The sequence below is a fragment of the Drosophila innubila genome, assembly GCF_004354385.1.
Source record: "Drosophila innubila isolate TH190305 chromosome 2R unlocalized genomic scaffold, UK_Dinn_1.0 1_C_2R, whole genome shotgun sequence".
Lineage (NCBI taxonomy): Eukaryota > Metazoa > Arthropoda > Insecta > Diptera > Drosophilidae > Drosophila > Drosophila innubila.
In genome coordinates, this window is record NW_022995374.1 from 18911671 (window position 1) to 18934306 (window position 22636).

The following is a 22636-nucleotide window of genomic DNA, read 5'->3' on the forward strand; positions in this document are numbered from 1 at the left end:
GTGCTTAAACATTTGGCCAACTAATTAGCCTGCGGTTAGGGCGGATTCTTCAGTGACGCAGTCCTCATATCTCCCAGTGATCCAACATATTGACAGTTATACTTACTGTTATTAAAGCGAGCTGACTTTGCTGGACTCTCTTTTCCTCCCATTATGTACTATATTTTGCCTTTATTAACTATTTACGTTTATGCGCTGTATATGTCATGGAGTCTATCGGGATTCTTCACTGCGTTTATAGGATGAAGATTTTGACAAATTTTCCAGGAATCCATCTTTTAACAAAGGCGTTTATTCAGCTCTTAAGACTTCTAATATCAATTTTATAAAGAAATAAAAAAAACTCGGCTATTATGATATTATCTTGACATGAAGATAGTTTTTTGTTTAACAGTACTACATTCACTTAAGGCTGAAAGTACCTAAAGTTATTTTCATACATATTTTTTTTAATATATCCGTAATTCTGAAGACTAATATATTGTATTGAAATCTAAATATAATTTGAAAATTGAAGATAAAAGCATTCAAAACCCAGCAATTCGAAAGGCTATTGAAATTACAAGTCTAAAATTTAAATAATAAACAAAAGATTAAGTAGTTTCTGTCTTTTTATTTCGTTTATGCGTTACAAAATTTGTGTAAATATAGTAAATATAAAATTCAAACATTGTCATACAAGAAGGTGAAGTCAACAAGTATTCATGATTATAATTTGAATGATTTGTGGCTTTTACTAACATACTTATAATATCTGTATAACATGCCGTGTAAACGAAATAGTTGTTGCAAGTTGCAGGTTGTCAGGCTCACATTGACAATGGGACGGCGTTGTGGCGACGACAACCCCCAGAATGGCCCAATTGACATTTAACGCTGCCTTTGACCCCGCTGTCCATGCAGCCAGTTCCCCACTCCCCTTGCCACCACTTCCCACCCTTCCCTTTCCACTTCCCCTCGCTGTCCACTTAGTTACAAGCTTGTGTGGTGCTGTCAGTTGTGGTGGTGGCGGTGGTGCAATTAACCGCAAAGGTTTCCTTTTGTCACTTGCTTTCTCCCCGTTCTATTAGCGTCTTCTGTCCGCACGAACGAACAACGAACAAGTCCGAGTACAATTCCGAGTCGAAGTCGAGTCCCGAGTTTGGGTTTGTGTTTGTGTTTGAGTTGAGTTAAGTTGAGTTCGTAGGGCCTTTTCCCTTTAGCTTTAAGTCATGAAATAATAATAGGCCTGGGCGTAACTTTAATAGCACAGTTATTAACTTTTCTACATTGTCAGGAAGTGGACAGCCATCGAAATGATTGTTTCACTACACAATTGCGATAATATTGTTTTCGGTTATCGCTATCATTATTATATTTTTGGGTTTCGATATAGCTCAAGGCTCTGCACTGTGGCGTGACAGTTCCCCAGGTCTAAAAACAATCATAATTTCTTTATTTCCCTTAATAACCTTTCAGAACTTCCAAAACATTTTTATTACAGCGTTAAAACTTTGAAAACTTTTCTTTTTATAACAATCTTCTTTTAGGACTCAAGAACTTTACATTAAGAATAGGAACGATAGAAATCTATAATCTTACAATATTGCACCTATTTCAAACATACTTTTTATTGAAATGGAATTTTCGGCAAAAAAAAACAATTTTTAAAATCTTATAATCTTTATAAAAACATTTTCATTAGTCTGAAAATACGTTCAAAACCCTTTTATAACAAAGATTATGCAACTTAATGTTTAATACAAGAATGATCTATTATTAAACTACACTTCACATTTATTAACACACTTTTTAATTAATTGGCATATTGTCAACAAGAAATAGCCATTCAAATTTCTTTATATTCCTTGACAATCTTATAGCACTTGAAAAACATTTCCATTACTGAGAGATATTTAAAAATTCTTCCTTTTTAAACTTAAACTGTGATGTGTCTGAAGCTTCATTGGCTGTGTGTTGTCATCATTGAAGTGACCTTCATTCGTCAGCTGGCAATAGGTAAAAGAAAATGATGAAAATGCTGAAAATAACATGCAAATTATAAATGAGAAATGCAAATATTCAAAATTGTAATTGAGATTTGCAATGTTATTTAATCGACACTCGACGATATCACTTAAGAGCATTATGAAAGTGAGTTTGAAGAGGGGAGGGGAAGGGGGAATTAGCTAATCAATGTGTAGTAAGAGTAACTAAACAAGGCAATCAGTAATGCGCAATAATCACATTTTAAATATGCTCATATGAGCACGTGAATATGTAAATATGTATATGAATGTGTTTATTGGTTTTATGGCCCAACAACAACAACAAATACAACAACAAGGAGGCAACAGGCTGAATGCAAAATTCGAGTCGTAAAAAAAAATAAAAGAAAGTCATAAATTAAATAATTAATGCAATAAAATTTTATAAATATTGCAAATGTGTTTTTGTTGCACATACCACAGCGTGTGGTGGCAAGCAACCAGTTTATTGACTGACAAAAACAAAAAAATAAGCAAAACATAAGTGAGAAATGCTTGAGTGTAAAGTGCACGACTAGCAGATACCCTAACAATTCAAGAAACACTGAAAAGTCGTTATAATATGTTTCGCTTTTAATACAAATATTATTTGTAATACCAAAAATCCAACTCTAAATGAATATACCCATTTATTTTAGCAGTTCTAAATACGTACAGAGTATATAAACAAATGCAAAATGCGGCCTTTGGTTTTATTTGCCAGCCACCGAGTACAGACAAAATTGAAATCGAAATGCAAATTAAAACGATCAATAAAAATGCAAATATGTCAATAAAAGTCAAATGCAAATTTTCGTTTTGTTCGCTTTCTGCTCGTTTTAGCTCGTTCCATGTTCTCGAAAAGTGACGAACGATAAAAACTGAAAATGCTATCGAATAAATATGAAAATATCTGTTTGTTTGTATGCCAAGCAGTATCAAAAGAGAAGGAATAGCCAAATAGGGCGTTGAGGAGGTGAGGAGCAGGTAAGGCGTTGGCTGAGAGGCAAGCGGTGGGGGAGGGGTAGTGTTTGGGGGACGTGTGCCAAATATAGCGACGATCCAACGATCGAGACGATTGTGGTTGTTGTTGATTTTTATTTTATACCCCCATGGGTGCTAAATATCGAAAAGCGAATAAATTTTCGTGCACTTTTCGTATGCAATGCACAGATACAGATACACAAATACATCGCTACAGATACAGCCTAGAGATGGGCGCGTGACAAAGAGAGTAAATCCATATTATTTCTAAATTACAACATATATAGTATTTTAAATTTAAGAGAATCATTTCTATAATTATCAGAAAAAAAACCATAGCTGTCTTGTTTTTGTAAAATTTAACAGTTATTACAAACTTAATCGCGCTAATTATGATTGGAATAAATACTAAAAGACAAAGTCAAATTCTTATACACGTAAAGGTGTATTCCAGAAATAACTACAATCCAACAATATTGGTTGTTTTTTGGTTGGAACACCCCTGGTACTTAATTTCTTTGTTGTAGTCATGTTATGTATTTAAATTTTGATCATAAAAAGTGTTTTTAATAGAGTTTTCTTCTCTGCAATATAAATATTACCAGCTAGTTTAGTAAATATCGATTTATTGACTTGTTTTGCATCATTACTTCTATTGTATTTTATATATTTTATTACCTAATTGATCATTTAATATTTCCACAATATTGATCGTAGGTAAAAGAGTATTCTTTTCTGTAATTTAATAGCTATATACTATATATATTTTTTATAATTGTAATAAACTCTCATCTTTTTATATTTTCACAATTTTGAGCGTAGCTGTTTTAATTAAAATTCTTTGTTGTATTTAATCCCTTATAAATTCTAACCTTTTTGTAACTTCACACATTTGAGTGATGTTACGACAGCTTTCATCTCTTTAAATTCTCATGTGTGCTTTGCTCGTGCGTGCTCTCGCTCGTGTCCATCTCTCAGACAGCGTCACGACGCCACGGCGCAGTCAGAGAGCAATCATCATCATTAGCAGCGGCGCGCGCGTAGGCAGCAACAGCGACAGCGACGACGACAGAGACAGACTGAGAGACTGAGTGGGGATCGGTAGCTGGTTGTGGAAGCTTTTTGGTTGGGGCGGTAGCTGCGCTGGCGACACGAAGCGTAGCGTATGCCGTCGTTTGCTAATTAAAAAATGCGCTCGCTACAAAATAAAACTTAATTGCGATTGCATTTGCGATATGCGCGCGAGTCGCGAGTCGCCAGGCGACGTCGTCGTCGTCGTCGTCGGGTATTGGCGCAGCAATTGAGTGGCAGCAGAGGCAGCAGCAGCGGCAGAGGCGGAGCACGGGCGCCGGCAGCATGTTGACAATAACAACAACACAGCGCCAAATTGAGCACAAGAGCCCACTCGACTTTTGTAGCACAAAGCCAACGAAAAAAAATAAAAAGAAAGAATGAAAAAAACAAGCTGCCTGAGCAGCAGCAGCAACAGTAAAGTAAAGTGGCGGAGAAATCTGAGGCACAGACAAGGCGCAACTGCCGCAAGTTGCACTTTAAACAGGTTCAGGTTATTGCAGCAGCAAACTACAGTGCAGCCAACAGTGTTGGCCTTAAAAAGCTAAATTTAAGTATAAAATAAGGTAGAAAAAGCTAGGAAATCTAAAATGAAGAAAGCCAGATAAATAACTATTATTTTAGATTTTAGTTTGATTGCATTCAGTGAAAATCTAAAATAGGGGTATATTGTATAATAAATAAATTAATTCATTAATTAATAAATAAATTAATAAAACCATTTATAAAATATAAAGAAAACATTGTAATCTAGTAATAATAATTTATAATATATATAGTAGTTTTTTAATTTTAAAAATAGCTAAATACATATATTATCCGCCTGCCGCTATTTCACAGTTTGTTTCGTGCTTTCATACAAACAACTGCAGATCTGGCGGGAAAATAGCTGACTTGCCAACACTGTTTGCAGTGGCCGGCAGTGCAATTTGATTTTTTATTGCGCGACGCCACTGCGAGCAACGAGCGCGCTTAATAAAGATTGATTTAAGCACACACACACACATCCATACATATGCCTTCTCAATTCAACGTGCACTGCACTTGAAAGCTTTAATGGACTGCAAGTAATAACCCAAAATTATCACAATGGCGCAATGAGAGCACAAAAGCTCAGACGCTCAAAGCTCAAGTGTCGATCTCTTCATAGCCGACTTAAACTCCGTCTCAGAACGAAGAGAAGAGTGCAAGAGACGCTCAAGTGTCCAAGTGCATAGGGCGCAAGCGAAAGCGAAGAGCAGCAGAGTAAAAGGGAGAGAGGCAGAGGGAGAGTACAAAACAGCAAATGCCATCACACATACAGACAAACTTACAAACATATGAACAATTCCAATCACAATGCTGTTGTGAATGCTGCTGACGCTCTGCTGCTGCTCTGCTGCTGCTCTGCTGCTGCGTCTGCTCTTGCTGCCTGCTTCCAATCAAAGTGACGTCGGCGTCGGCAGCGAGCGCAATTGCCATTTATGGCCTTGATTTATGTATCTCTGCTACTGGATCTCTAATGCGAACACAGACTGACACACACACACACACACACACACATGTGGAGTATATTGAATTTATTTGCAATTTATTTCATTTCCTGGGCTTGCGGCATGCGGCGAACGAACGGAATGACAGACGGACAGTCGCAGAGTGGAAAGATGCATGGCAATGTCTCTTTGCTGTTGTTGTTGTTGCTGTGTGTACGAATGTATCTTGTATCTGTATCTGTTACCGAGTGGCAAAAGTGTCTACATTGAATTTGTAGCCAAGGTAATAATACAGCTAAAGGAAAATGCTGACTTGCCAGACAATTTTCCAACACAACAGCAAAAAGGGTCAAGTTTCCCACTCCAAGCTTATACTGACAGCACTTTGGCATACAAAAAATATGTATCTTTTGGATGCAACTAAAGTTTGCACATAATTTAAGCTTATTTAAACTATATTTTTACCAATTTTCGCTTACAAATCCTATAAACACTATAAAAGCGTCCAAAACAAATCAGAATTTTATGTGCTTCATTGGTCATAGCTCGCCTGGATTTGCCACATCGTTTATACGTCGTTTAACCAAACCCAAACCCAAAAAAACATCATCAGAGGACACGCGTTCCGATTCCGAGGAACCAACCCCAAAATGGGCAATCGACGTTATCGGGAACATCCCCCGTTTGTGCGGTCAAAGCCAACCAAGCAACTGATTTTTGCTCTAGCCAACAACAACCACAATGGGAATCCAATTTGAAAGTTAAGATGCTAGATATCATCACGAATATACCCAATATCCAATGCATTGTATTAGCCGCCATTGTGGCCAAAATGCTTAAGGACTTAAGCACACTTCACTTTCCGGCTGAATCTCAAGTGATTGCCATTGAGAACCTAAACAAAAAACGGCTTTAAAGCTATGCATTTTTCATATTCATTTATTAGATGGTATCTTCAACTAAATCACTGTAGTATAGTTACTTTAAAATTGACGATGAATTATTGCAATTTATTTTTAATGCACTTTTTTCGGAAAAAGAGAGAAAAACTAAAGTAAAATTTTTTCATTGCTCCTATTCCTTCTCATTGGAGAGTTAAAATTTCATAACTTTGTCAAAACTTAGCTAATTTTAACAAAAAAAAATGGATTTTTAAGCATTGAGCTCTCATAACTTTATCAAGAACTAACCGATTTTCATGCGGAATGTCATTTTCATCATGATTTGGGCGCCAAATTGATTCTGCATTTAAATTTAGTTTATCATTCTTTCCTTTGATCTTTTCCTTACCAACTTCTTGTAATTTTTTCAAAATCTCTTATCTCTTGTAACTTCATATAAACTCAACCGATTTTCTTGCGGAATATCATTTTGAGCGTGATCTTAACTTCAAATTGATTATGCATTCAAATTTTACGCAGTTGAAAAATTTCATTATTTTCCAGCACCGTTCACTTTAAATTTTAAACTCTTATAAATTTGTTAAGACTTAGCCAAATAAAGACGAATAATGTCTTTTTGAGCCTATATTTTTATTCCGCAACAATACTTCATTTAATTGCAAAACTTAAATATTTCCAAAAAAATTTTGTAAATATCTTTCTCAGGTCAGATACTTAAGGAATTACCCTTAATCGGACTAAAAATAAAAACTTAAATAATGATTCGACCGACATTTAACAATGATAAGAGTGCTCTAAATGCTTTTAAAGGTATAACATTTTAGCAAATTAGCTTAACTACGACTACTGAGAATTGAGAACTGAAAGCACTTCAAATTCCCGTGCTAATCTAATGGGTTTGTTATTGTTTGCGCAGTTTTGTAAAGTCAACTGCTTTTCGTGCTTAAAATGTTCTCTTAATGAGTTTCGAGTTCACAACGGAGGCTAAATGTGGCATGCTACTGCTTCCCATGCCGACTTCCCCTTTCCCCCTTCTGAGGGGGCCCTAAGAATGCCTAAACTTACCGGATGGGATGAAGTCAACACAATTGTGCACATATTTGCCTATTTAAAAGCGAACAAGCGTTTAAGTTTTGAAATTTTCAAATTTAAATGGAAATAAAGTTGGCAAAAACTGAAACTGAACCTGAACTTAAACCACTTGAAACTCTTTAAAGTTAAGGCATTTTGGAGTAAAGATAGAAAGATAGAATTATTACATTTAGAATCTAAATTTAAGATATATTAAGCAGTTGTGGATTTTAATATCGAGTTAAAATTGACAACGAATAACAAACATATACATTTTAATTACGAATTTTTCATTTTGCGCTACTAAATACGTTATTAAGCCTTTTTAACTTTAAATATAATACTTCTATTATATGTATGTGTATTTAAATGATAAATAATTGTGAGGTTAATAAAACTCTCTCTCCAGTTTTTGATGGAACAGTTTTTTAAGTTTTGTATAACTTTGTCAAAACTGGACCGATTTTCAAGCGGAATGTCATTTTGATAATGGCTTTGCGTCTTAATTCATTATGCAGTCGAGTTTTTTTTCTTTAAAAAAATGTCTCCTCTGGATCCATGACAATTTTCGCAGGGACAACTCTGTAGTTAGAGTTCCTGCCCTGTCACATAACAAGAGCATCAGTATGAAGAATATCTGGGTTCGAATCCTACACCGCAGGATTACAAATCTATTAGCTAACTGACTTGCTAAAAGTCCTGATATGACACAAAAATGCTTTGGGTTTCAAAATATCGTACGAAAACGTAAAGAAAATGTTTATACACCTTTTTTTATTTTTTCATACACATTTATCGTGTTTTTAATTCCATTATTCCAATAATTGAAAATATATGCATTTATTTTAAGACACTTTTCTTTAAAAGTACAAAGGGTGTATTAAGTTAGCGTCAATGGCAGTGCACAAAATTGTCTGTTGAATAACTTAAGAGTGTATTATGCGATCGTTATGAAATTTTTAGGATTAATGCAGACTATAGTATTTATCATGTGTGCGAAAGCGCAAAGCTCTAGCTTAAAAATTCGCAATTTTTCAGAAACTGTCAACTGTAGATTTTACTACTGTTTCCTTTTCATTTTAGCAAATTCTTACAATATTTGGGAAAAAAGAAAGGAAAAAAAATAGTAGTAGTAGCAAAAATAGAGGTCCTTGAGCATAGCAATTGTAGATTGTGGACTGTATTTTTACCACATAGCTGTATATATGGTTGAATGTTGAGTATGCTATGTAGATACTTATGTATTTTCAAAATTGCGGCAAAAATTCTGCAAACTCATGGCATTTAACACACGCGGAACAAAGAGATTTTCTACTTTGGACACGCCGCAACCTCAAGCGGTTGGAGACGACGACGTCGACGGCGAGAGACAGCGGACAGTGGACAGAAGAAGGCGACTTTGAGGGGTCAAACAGACAGACAAGATGAACAAATTGTTGCTACGCATTTTTGCGCAAAACCAACAACAATACTAAAAAATAAAGTAGTAGACAAAGCAAAAGCAAAAGACGAAGACGAAACGGCACAAAAGCAAAGCTAATGCTGACGTGAGAACAATGGAAATGAAAATGCCAAAAAAAAATAAAATAAAACGAAACTAAGGCAAACGCACAACTAAAAACAGCGCAAAACTAAACAAGAGCGAGAGAGCGAGCGTAAATAAGTTTGTATACGGCTTTATTTTTATTGCATGCGAAGCTTAAAGTTTTAAAAAGTGTCTTATCTGCAAGGCAAGCGACGACGCAACGTCTCAAGAGAAACGACGCAAAAGCCACAGCAAAAGCAGCAACAACAATAAGTAGCGTGCACTACTCACACTACTCACACTCAAACTTACACTCACACTCGCATGTTTTATTTTTAGCTGGCGCTGACGTCGCTGCTGCCGCTGCCGTCGCCGTCGCTGCTTGAGTGCTATGCCGAGCGTAAAGCCGCTAACTAGACACTCATGTGCCAAGAGCAGTCGTGGCCGAGCGGTTAAGGCGTCTGACTAGAAATCAGATTCCCTCTGGGAGCGTAGGTTCGAATCCTACCGGCTGCGAGTCAAAGAGAGTGCAAAGGGTGAAGAGTAAGAAATTACTCTCTGCCTTCCTGCCCCTTCACTTTTTATTTTTGCTTTTACTTAAAAGGTGGAGTATAGCAAAATCCTCTCTTACTCATTTGCTGCATCTCCACATTGCTTTTACTTATTTTTTGTGTGTTTCTCTTAACATGCTTCATTTCGTTTTGCGTTTTTGTTCTACTTTTATGCCGTTTAACACGCTGAAAACAGAGCCCACCCACAAGTGTGTCTGTCCATTTGTCTGTCGTCCGTTTTTTTTTTTTTACCTGCTGCTGTCCATATGAATAAACGAATGTGGGTAAGAATGAATGAATAAATGAACGAATGCTGTGTGCATTTTGTTATCGCTATATTGTTGTTGTTGTTGTTGTTGACTTTGTCGGTCTGTCTGTTTTACCTGCGGCTTTTATGGCATCTTTTATCTTTTACAACAACAACAGGGCACAGGGAACAGGGTTGCCACTGTGCCGTCTGGTCCCAGCTTAATCTGAGCCACGACTGTCGTCAAAACAGCGACGCCGCCATTTTATGGTTAAGGTCGCCGTCGGTATTGAGTTTGTAAAGAAATTACGTATGTATGTATGTAGGTGTATTTGAAATTGTCAGCCGTAAAAAGCTGCAACTCTGTGTGGGAGTTGAAACGTGCCGATTGCCGCTTTTTATGTGCCTAACACGAAAACAGAGAAGGGACATTACCTAATATAATATGTACACTGAGAAAAAAAGTCATTCTTAAATTAGACAAGTCCGTATTTGAATTTACACCGTTTTTCTATTCAAATTTTAAGATTGCTGTGTACTAAAATTCTTAAATTAAGCATGAAACGAATCTAAATACAAATTTTAACTGACCATTCCTATGACTGTTATAGGATCTAAAAGTCCTTTTTAACCCAACTTATTCAGAGTATATGAAACCTTGACAAATATAAAATCTATGAGTTTTGCTTGAGATATCTCCAGAAACATCTGATGTTCATGCTAAATTAGTTTAAGAGTTTGTTGTACTTAATATAGTTTGTTTCAATATTGAAATAAAATTAAATATGACAATGTTTTGTACCAGAAATAAGTATATTTTGGAATATATTCAAGATTTTTGATGTACTTCAACTAGTGTGATTCGATTTTTTACAGACTTGAATTAAGCACAAAACGTACTTACAGTATCCCAGAAAAATCTCACTTAAAATGAAATTTTTGTTCACAGCTATTGAAATTCCAAACTCAGTCAGCTGCTTCACTTGAACATTCCCTGTTTAAGTACGGAAATCTAGAATTTTTCACAGTGTATATACAGAAATGGATATAAGACCAGGCGAATAAAGAGATAACTATGAAAATGAAGGCAATTGTTCATGCATTTCCATTCTCAATGGAATTCAGTTAGCCAGTTTGCTTCGAAGGTATACAGATAAAAACAGACAAATTGTCAATACGTGTTTTGAGGGCCATTTAAAACTCAGAAGGTGTGAAGACATTCAAATAAATATTTATACATATTTATAAATATGCCTGCATTTGCAAAACATGCTAAACTGTATTCATTGTATTCAAATGTTGAATAATATAATAAAGCTAAATGAATACACAAAAGTGAACCACTTAATCGTTTAACATGTTATTTATTCATACTGCTTAAAAGCTTTTTACTTTCTACTTATATCTACTTATATCATACGATGAATCGGGAAATAATCTTTAAGGATTGCACAAAACAAACTTTTAAGATACATAAAGTCAACTAATTGTTTTAGCAAACAAATTTATTATATCTCATTTCGTTTAAAAATGAATTTTCTTGGTTTTTAAATTTTTGCATTACTTTATTATTACTGTTATCATTATGTTTTTTTTTATAATTGTTTATTTGTGTATTTAGAAAATTATTTCATAACTACTAAAATAGAATAAACATAATAATTGCTTCAAGTAGAAACTGTTCAGCTTATTTTGGCAAAAACATTTCAATCTGTACAATTTGGAGCGGAATTTGTATCTGGATAAGCTGGTTCGCTGTATTCATTAACCTTAGGAAGCTGTCGATTATTATCAGCTGAAATAAATGTATGTGTTATGTTTTTTTATCATCGAAATCTGGGTGTATTAGGTTGGACTACTAATTAGCGTCTCAACAAAAGGCGCAGACTTGACCATTAACTACAATATATACACACACACATATTCAGATAAAGTATCTTTGTATCTGATGTTCAAGTTCAAGTTTGTAATGAGCTCACACGCGCCTTATAAACTCATCTTAGCTTATAGGGGCACACAGATACATAGATACAAATATAGATACATAGATACATATTTGTATCTACGTATCTCATATATGAGTTGATGTACTTATTGAAGGCCTCTGCAACTTGTCGTGCTGAATATCAATTTCGGTTCGGTTCAGTTTTTATGGATATTCTGGCTGTCGCCAAATTTAATGCTTTTCAGTTTCTATATTTGTCATAACTTAAGACTTATGGGCAATAAAATATCTCAAAATGGCCGCAGCTGGTTTTCGTTTTCGTTTAGTGCCTTTTATTTTTTTATTTTTGATGTTGTCCACAAATACGTACTGAACATGTTCTCGGAATGTTTTCACTCAACATTTGCCGAAATCTAACAGCACCCCCCATTGGGGGAAGCAGTAGGAAAAACATCTTTCCAAGCTATGAAAACATTTCCCCTTGTGTGCTAACATTACGAGAATGTTTACTATAAGATACACTTAGGAGTAAATTATAATTTACTAATAATGAATAATTATTCCCAACTTTAGAACGTTATATAGATGAAAGAAAAATTATTCTGGATTGACGAAGATGTAATTTCGAGTTTCATTTAATAATACAACAAAAATTATCCCATCTAAGGGAACCGGAAAAAATACTATATTTTATACTATAACCTTTTCTTTGTTTGCTGAATTAAGTAATATATTTTGAATTATTATACTATATTATTAATAACTTTAATAAAAAAAAATTGGGTGTTATTCAAGTATTTACATATGTACACCCTTATTCAAAGGTATCTGTATATGTATGATATGTGTATCTCTTAACCCTTTTTGGGTCTAGTTATCGTATTCCATACACTTAAAATATGCACCCCCAAAAAAACTCAATTACAAAATAATTGAGATTCATCGTGTAGCGTATGTGTTCCTTTTACAATTAATAGACTCTGAAAGCAATTATGTTTTAGATTAATAATTAAGTGGATTTTTTAAAAACGTAAAAAGCGAATATGAGCCAAAATTGATTAGTATTTACCAGAAAAACTCCATTACAATCATTTTATGTTACTATAGACGGCATAACAGTTCTGTTAGAAAAAGGATTCATAAATGTTAGTAGAAAATTTAAGTATTTTATGTTTTTTTTCGGATAACCATAAAATTCAATTTCTAAGCTAATGTTGCAGATACTTATTTCAACACTTACGGATACTTCTAAGTTGAAAAAATTCAAGTATTTCTTTTTAATGCTCTAAAAAACTCAAAATTCATTTTTAAAGCCAACTGAACTTTCTGAATAAAAAGAATACATAAAAAATTCAATTTACAATTATATTTTTTTGCTTAAAATATTTATAGCTATAAATAATTTTAAAGATCAACCACATATTTTAAAATTTTCGGGGAAATTTAAAAAAATTAAAATTTAATATTTTAATAGATAAATTTAATATTTAGGACACTAAAAGGTAGAGGGTATCTTGTAGTCGTTTGTCGCTTGCTGGAGTTTATTGTGTAGGATATATTGCATGTAAAAAGTAGTATGAAAATGACGCACGACTCACGTATTATTCGCTTTTCACATGACAGCCAACAACAAATGGCGTAATTGAATTTCCTGCTTGTTGCCGTGTCTGAATCCAAAGTCGAAGTTGAAGTTGTTGCTGTTGCTGCGCTGCTGCCAGTGTGGCCATTTTACTGCTAGGTTTAGCACTTTTGTAATTGTAAAAGCTAATGAAATATTAAAAAAAAAAAGAATCAAAAAATATTTTGAGTTCCGAAAATTACAAAGATTCAGTTGACGACATTGTTGAACTATTCTTGTATATGCAATAAAATAGTTAAAAAAAAAACAATTTATGTTTTATTTACGTATTATATCCACTTCTGCCAATTATTTCCGTTAAAAAGCCAGATTTGAAAATACAAAATACATAAAGAAACAAGTTACGAAAAAAAAAATGCTTAAAATAGGATAAGCATAAATGCATTCAAAATAAAAAAAGAAAAATGTACCATTTTAGTGGCATTTCTAACTTGAAAAACTTTTAAACAATAAAAAAAAAAGCTAAATTGGAAACAGTTACTATATCCATAATCTAGATCTGTTCAAAATAAAAGCAACTATTTTTATCACAATTTAATTTTTTGTTTAGCTATTTTCTAGCAATTGTTTTTGTCAACTTATTTATTTTAGATTATAGTATTCTGGCAACACTGGCTGCTGCTGCTGCTGGTGTTGATGCAAAATCGCAGCGGTTGATGCTGTGGCTGCTGCTGCTGTGAATGCCAATCAAATTGGCGCACCTCGCGCCGCATGGCGTCGGCATCGCTGTCGGTATCGACGTCAGCGTCGTCGTCATCGTTGTTGTTGTTGTCGGAGACAGAGTCATCAAATGACTGTCAGGGACGGACAAGGACAGGCGACTGGGGACAAGGACTATCGATGTGTGTGCGTGTGTGTGAAAAGTTGTGACTGTTATGACGCCATTTTAAAATCAATCATCTCTTTTGAAACTTTAAAATGTTTGACTTTAACATTGCAATGCTGAAATAATGATGAATTATTATGATGAATAATTAAGCGAATGCTCACTAATTACATTAACACTTAACGCTGTTCCTTTTGGCTTCATGAAATGCCACTTAACACAATATGCAAATGCGGCAAGCAAAAAGTTTTATCAAATTCAAACTTTCTATTGAGCGCAGCCAGTGAAAAAAAAATTGTACGAAATTTCACGAATATAATTAAAACGATTTTCCACGAAATTTAAAATGAAATTTTTTGCTGAGAAAAGTTTACAGCAGAAAAGAGAAGGGTAAGCCAAAGAGAGAGAGAGAGAGAGGATAAAGCAAAGTCCGTAAACTGTTGGACGCGAAACGAACTTTATACTAAGTACACACACACATACGTATATATATTTATATATATATTCAAGACGCCCTCTCTCTCTCTCCACCCGCTCAGCAACGCAAACAACCAACGAACTGCACGCGAACAAGGCGAAAAAGCTAGAAACAAATTTCGAATTGCAAAGCAAAGTGAAGGCAAAGAGCATTGAAGAGAGAGCAGCAGCAGCAAGCAGTGAAGGCAGCAGTGAGTGAGTGGGGCAGAGAGTGGGAGCACTTTTTGGTGCCAAGGGAATGTAGTTGAAGAGAAGCAAAAACTTTCGTGTGCGTGTGTGTGTCTGTGTTGAGTGAAGATTGCGGGCAGCTGTTGGGGCAAAAGTGGAAGGCAAAAGAAGGCAAACAAAGCAGCAGGACTGAACAGCAAGGAATAGGAATAGAAAAAGGCGAAGGCGAACTAAGCAACTGCTTGATGAATGAGGCAAATAAATGGGCGGTAGCAGCAACGACAGGCGGTCGAACGAGCGGGGTTGGGGGTGGCAGAGAGCAAATAAAAACAGGCGACGTCGCCGCTGCCGCCGCCGCAGCCGACACATGACAAATGGCGCACTAGTCAACGTCGACGTCGACGCTGGCAGCGTCAGCAGCGAAACTTTTAAAAAGAAATAGCAACAAAAATAAAATGTCTGCATTGCAAGGGTGAGCAGTGAATGTGTTTATGAACTGTTTGTATTCGTGTGTGTGTGTGTGTTTGTATGCAAAAGCAAACCTTGAGCTGTGAAAAGTCTAAAAAATGTACGAGTAGCATAAAAAAAATGTGCTCCATTTTTGGCGTCGCGCACTGCAATTTAAAATTGCTGTCAGGCAGTCAGTCATGAAATGAAATACGCCAGCGAAAAGATACAGATACAACAACAACAACAACAACAATAAGAGCAACTACAAGCAACAAACACAAATACAAACACAACAATAACAATTCAATTTGTTCATACGAATTTATCGCTTGTCGACATTGCGAGACGGCCAAAGAATAAAGAGGAGAGAGAGACGGAGACACAGAGAGAGAGAGAGAGAGAACACATGTAGACGCTGTGGAATTTTTGTACAATATTTTTATTTTTTTTTCTTTTTTACGTATTTTATTTGTGTAAAAAGCAACAAAATGAATGTTTTGTTGGCGCTTTTGAAATGTGTTTCTGTTCTCACAACAAGCGAGAACAATTTTCAAATTTATTGTTTATTTATGATGCCCTTGTCGACACTAAATTGCAAGTTCAAACTTTCAGATGCGACCCACTAAAAAGCTTTACATTTATTTTTATTTTTATAAATAAGTTTTATGTGTTTTCCTAAACAAGTTTAGTATTTATCAGGGATTTATACACATTCAATGTTTATTCGATAAATCTTCAACTATCTTTGGGTTATTTCCATTAATTCTAAGATTTATTAGGTTCCTCGATAGAGCGACTACAAATATTAATAACTCTACTTTCATAATACCCCCAATTAGCCAAAAGATTGCAAGTTCTCTTCTATAACATAGTTCAGCGTCAAAATTTGATAAGAAAGTCACAAAGTGCAGGAAATACGAACATAAAAAACAGCGACAGATAACAATAGAAATACAATAAACTTTTTAAGATAATATTATCCATTCGAGTTGAGTGTAAAAGAGAAAAGATTAAAGTTTACAATGGTGATTAGGAATGAATTTGCTAAAGTGAGTAAAATTTTGATGCAGATTTAATTTGGAGTTTGAAAGTTTAAAAGAAATGTAAAGGGGTAAATTTGGAAAATAGGATGAAAATCGGCAAAGTTATGACAGTTTGAAGTTAATCTCGAAGCGGAAACTAGAAGCGAAAACTACTGTCTGAAGAAGATAATCAACAAAGTCTAAGGTTTGGTTTAGATATGACCAGACCATATATTTTTTTTTACAACATGTAGAAAAGTTTAATTAATATTTGAGTTGATAAACTACATCTAACAGTAATTTTACTGATAATTAAGGTTCTGCCGACCAATATAATGAACTAATATCGAACAGAGGAGAAACGTCTTTTTAAGTTTGAGAATGAGAAAACTTTCCATTGGACAGAGTCTTGGAATGGTAGCTTATCGAGTTAAAAACTAATCGGAAAGGCTTTAGTCGAGACCCCGACCATAGGATACCAGTTACTTACTTCAATATATATAAAAATGCTTTAAAGAAAATACTTGTTTTGCTCTGAAAACTTGTATTCGCCATAACTGCCGTTCTACTTGTCCGATCTTGATGCGATTGAGTGGGATAATAGATAATACTAATAATTATCACAATTAATTATCACAAAAAAGTATTATCTTAAAAACTATGGGTGTGGTGGTTTTTTTTTTATCGATTTGCGTGGCGGAGGGGGCGTGGCTTTAATTTCAAACAAACTTGATCTGCGTGAGTTATATAGAAGTCTGTGAGTGAAAGTTTGGTATCTCTATCTCTTATAGTCTCTAAGATCCTTTTGTTCATACAGACAGACAGACGGACAGACACACATGGCCATATCGACTCGGCTATTGATGTTGATCAAGAATATATATACTTTATAGGTTCGGAGATGCCTCCTTCTCCCTGTTACATACATATCAACGATCACAATATACCATTTTACTTATATTTTAAGTAACGGGTATATAAAGTCGCCACTAGATAAGATAGGAGAATTCTGCAGATAATTTAAGTCAGGCATTGCTTTTCCCTTGATGGAACCGAATCAATGACTTGATATATTTTTATACAAATCAGCTTAATTTGTTATTACGTCTCTTTAATAAATAACTTTATTTATAGTACTATTTTAACTATTTGGTACAATTTGTATTTTTAAAACTTCCTCCTGAATGTAAAAAGGACCAATCAGTTATTCTGATTGCTGATAAAATTTATTAGTTGAATTTTTTAATTTTTAATTATATATTTTTCAATCCAATTAGCGCTATGAGGTTAGGTTTGCTCATTGCAATTACCTTTAGAATTTACAGGATGAGAAACTAAAATTATATGCAATTTCAGGGAACCACACATCCTAAAATTGTATCTTTTACTCTTATAAACCAATCTGTAAATTCGCACTATGAATATGAAATTAAATATTGCTTCAAGCTTTTATAGTAATGTTTATGTGCGCCTATAAAGTCAAATATTACTCGTATATGGTTTTATACTCAATTAAAATGATATAATATGCATTTTATGGTGTATAGAATTACATATTTATAATCTTTGAGAGCACAAACTTATCTACATATGTCTGAAATTATTTATTGTAAATTTATTGAAGTTATGAGGAAAAATATTGAAATATTGAAAATCTTTAATTGATTTTCTGTTAAAATCATGTAACATACATATGTATATAAATATATCTCTATGTAAATAGCTGCCATATCTGTGGGTCGAATGGGGTTAAATATGAATGCACAAATCTTTTCACTTGAAATTGACGAGATATCGAAAAAAAAAAAGGAGGCCACAATTGAGAGCAATTTCAATTCAGATTCGGATTCCGATTCAATTAGAAATGAATTTGAAGAACTTAAAGAATCGCTTTCAAGTAGCACCGCTCTCAAATTGATGATGGGCAATGCCACAAAGCACAAACAAAAGGGAGGAAAGAGAAAAGGAAGCTCCAAGTTGTTTTTTCTCACGCATAAAGCGCTGTCGACGTTGACGTCGTCGTCGACGTCTTCGCCGCGTACTTCACAAATGAGTGCACATCATTTTGATGGGCTCCCCATGCCTTTTCCACTCGCCTCTCCCCCTTTCTCATTCACTGTTTCCATGTTCGTCTTCACGTTCAAGCAAAAGCAAAGCGAACGAGGTTATAAAAAACTGTGTGTGTGCTGAAAATCAAAAAAATAAAAACGAGGCGCAAAACATAACAAGGCGAGAAGCGACCAAGTCGCCGAGACGACGACGGCGAAGCTATCATCTTCCATTCCAACGAAGCAAAGTATTTTGAAAAACACGCCAATTGGTCATGTCTCGACCTCGGCGAGACTGCAGCTTGTTCTCTTTGAATGCATGCATGCAAGTGTGTGAGAGTGTGCCTCTGTCTGTATTTGTATGTGTGCAATGCACACTGTGCATGTGTGTGCGCGCGCTTATTATTCGATTAACTCGAGTCGCCCTGCAGCGGCAATATAACTTTTATTTGAGTTCCGCCTACAGTCTGACTGCGACATGCAACTGACAACAGCAGCAGCAGCAGCAACAAAACTACGAAAAAAAAACAAAATAAATACAATAACAACAATAAAAGCACAACAGTTGGCAGAGTTCAAGCAAAAAGCAGCATCAGCAAAAGAGCGCAGAGTACAGAGCACAGGTGCAGGCAAAGAGACGCAGGCAAAGAGACGCAAGCATGCATGCAAACGAAACACACACAGCACAGACACTCTCCCAAACACACACGCACGCACGCATACACTGACACAGACAGTCACTCACTCTCGCATCATTTGCAAGGCACAGCTGCAGCAGAGGCAGCGGCAGCAACAGCAGCCACGGCAGCAGAGTCGAATTGTGAATGTGAAACGTGCAGAATCAGAATCAGAAGCCTCGACTGTTGTTGCCAAAGGCAGTCAACTGCTATCTCTACTCCCTCTCTGCCTCTCCTTCTACCCATACATACACGTATGCTTTACCCTTCATTTATTACAGTGTTTCAACTGCGCCTGCCTTTGGCATCGGCATCAGCAGCGGCATCCAATGAAGCCGCAAAATTGTGGCTGGCTCCTACGTTGTTCAAAATGGCAAATTGCCATGCTAGCATACTGAGAGGGGTGAGAGCAACGTAGCTGAGGCGAGAGAGAGGAACGTCAGCAGCAGCAGCAGCTACAACAACAACAACAACAACAACGACGACGACGACGACAACGAAATCGAATTCGCTTTGCGTGTTTTCGCATATCGTGTGTTTTTTTTCGACTTTGGAAGAGGAGTATGGTGGCGGGGGAGAGGAGAGTGAAAGGGCACACCTTGAACGCCCGCAACTCCAAAACGTGCCGAGGATTCGCTTGGTTAACGCTCATTTTGTTGTTTTTACTCGTCTCAACTGCTTGCGTTCTCTCGCTCTCTCGCTCTCCCTCTGCCAGATGCTCCATCCTTGTTGCGCTCTCGGTCTCTGCTGTCTTGCTGACCTTTTCATTAGTTTTAATCGTAACAAAATATTGCCATCGAATTCCAATCGAGTTCAAAGTTGAAGCATGCTGCGGAACGTGATTCCCAATTGCCAAATGGATAAAGAGAGTAGCAAGTAACTGCACAGAGGGAAAAATTTCGAACTTGATTTCTAACTAAGATTGCAATTAATAAAGTAGACCACAGGGTTTAAAACCCATAATCGAAACGTAACCATAAACCGGTATTAACCGATTGAAATACTACCCGTAACTAAAACCCTAACCGAAGCAAAACTTTTTTATTATGCTGAAATCGAACCGATTGGTAACCGATTTATATAAAACGGTTAGTTTTGGTTGAATGAATTATGTTGTTAATCATCGTTTTCAAACTTATTTTGGTTTTAAATTTGAATATTGATCTTTTCTGAATTTTTTTTTTTTAAATTCTATTTTAGAAATTTTAGAGTTTGACTTGATTCAAGTTGCTATGTTCTATTTTCAAGACTCTTAATGCTTGATTAATGAGGTTTTGTTCCTATTTTATGTACCTAATTGAAATTTATTCGAATTTAATATTTAGTAAGACGTTTTTCTCTCTGTGTGAGTACTGTGAACTGAATACTCGTTACTGGTAATGGATATCCGTTCGCGTCTTCTGTAGTTTGTAGTTTGCTTTTCGCCCATATCTTGTGCACAGATCGCAGTTAAATTTTCTGAAAACTGCCCGCAGATAGCGCCACGACATTCAGTTTCCCGGTACTCGTAATTGTGCACAACCAAAAGGAAAGGAAAGGAAACGAAAGGAAAGCAATGGAAAATACATAGTTACTAACAAACTAAGATAAGACTTGACCTCAATAAAGCAGCAGCTCATCCAGCATCGAGTACTTTTGTAGCTTTTATAGCCACAATGAAACTATTACGTTGCGAATTACCATTGATTTATTACTTTCAATTTCTTAACTACTCGCAATTTTATCATAAAGTGCGATTACTTCATGTTACTAGATTTTAGCTCTAATGCTAATAGTCTATTTTGCTGGGCCAACTCGAAATAAAAAAAAAAAAAACGACAAATAGAGACCGATTTATCATGAATTTTGCAGAAAAAAATTAGTTTGAGGACTCAACTAGTATTTTTTTTTTAATCTTTGAAGCTTTCATACAAAATTGCCTATTTGTGTTGTTGCTTGTTGTGCAACTTGTCACACTATGGGCCGTTCACCAACACTACTTTAATGAAGTAATTTTGGTTTGTACCTAAATTTGGCCTGTCCGTATTGTAACATGTTTACCAACACTGAACATAACGAATTCTTGCAAAAATCGAATTTGTTAGAATAATAATTTGGTGGCCCTAAACGTAACAAGTAGCCCTTTGATACAATAAACCAATCGGTGTTTGTGGGCAACAACAAATTTTATCGAGCGAACATGCTCGATGAACATGCTTGTCGTGCGTGGGCACCTTCACTAGCACTACATTCAGTGCCGTATAAATTGAGTTTTAGTAGAAGCTATGAATTTTCTGTCATCGCCAGAACGTCATTGAAGTTTTCTTGAATAAGCTGTAAATTCAGACAGCCTCAGTTGTGTTCTGCAACTCGTTCCGAAAGGTTCTCCCATTTTACTTTCTTTTCCCCTAAAATTTGTTTTAATTCTTGAAGTTTTTTTTTCAATTGATGGATGAGTATTTATTATTTGACAATATTAATTGAACTAGCAAAAATGAAGGAATGCTAGCGAAGTTGTGTGGAATGCTGAGAGATAATCATATTTTGATAATTATGCATTAAATTTATTTTGTTTGCTAGACGAAAAATAGCGCCACTGGTTTGTTTTTATTCTTTTTGTGGAAGTCCATGGTGCTAATAGTTCTTCATACATCTTTTGAATTATATCTTCAGATTACCTCAGTGCATGATGGGTCATTTAAAATTAAAGATTATATGATCGCACTGCTTGAAAAACAATTATTTTGGATCCTTTTTTATACTGAATACAGTAGTATGTATGGCTTAATTTAGACCCTGGCGGCAAGGCTTCCGTCTCTGGTTCGTTATACGGGATGAATTTTCTGTCATCGCCAGAGCGTCACCGAAGTTTTCTCAAATGGGCTGTAAATTCAGACAGCCTCAGTTGTGTTCTGCAACTCGTTCCGAAAGGTTCTCCCATTTTATTTTTTCCCCCCCAAAATTTGTTTTAATTCTTGCATTTTTTTTAAGTGATGTTGGATGAATATTTATTAATTGACAATATTAATTGGACTAGCAAAAATTAGTGCTAGTTGTGTGGAATGCTCAGAAATAATCATTTTTTGATAATTATGAATTAAATTAATTTTGTTTGCTAGACGAAAAATCGCGCCACTGGTTTGTTTTTATTCTTTTTGTGGAAGTCCATGGTGCTATTAGCTCTTCAAACATCTTATGAATGAATTCTTCGCAATAGACCAGTGCTCAAGATGTCAAAGTGAGGTTTGGCATGTCATCATCCAAATATACTGTCATTATTGAACTTCTCTTGCGCCCTTCGCGAAGATTAAATACGATATGATCGTCCGCGGCTCTGGCCTGAAACAACAGGATTTTTCCGTTTCGTATATACTGTAAACAGTATTTGTGGTTATGTTTATAGCCTTCCGGCAATTCTTCGGTCACTTGCAGATCAATCGGGATGGTAACGTTGGATTGCGTTCCAACACACAGTACTTTTAGTTTCTTCATAAAGCATCTCCCAAACCAGAGCGAATAAATCGCAGCGGCAGCGGCGCGAATAAACCGCGTGATGTTTTCCGCGCCAAAATCGCA

The 22636-nt window shown here is 35.5% G+C and overlaps 1 non-coding gene across 1 annotated transcript; it reads left to right on the plus strand.

Annotated features, from left to right (window-relative positions):
- The first annotated feature begins 9465 nt into the window (after positions 1–9465).
- Trnas-aga lies at positions 9466–9547 on the plus strand. The gene has a single exon. It is a non-coding gene; the product is annotated as a tRNA-Ser (tRNA).
- Positions 9548–22636: the final 13089 nt, after the last annotated feature.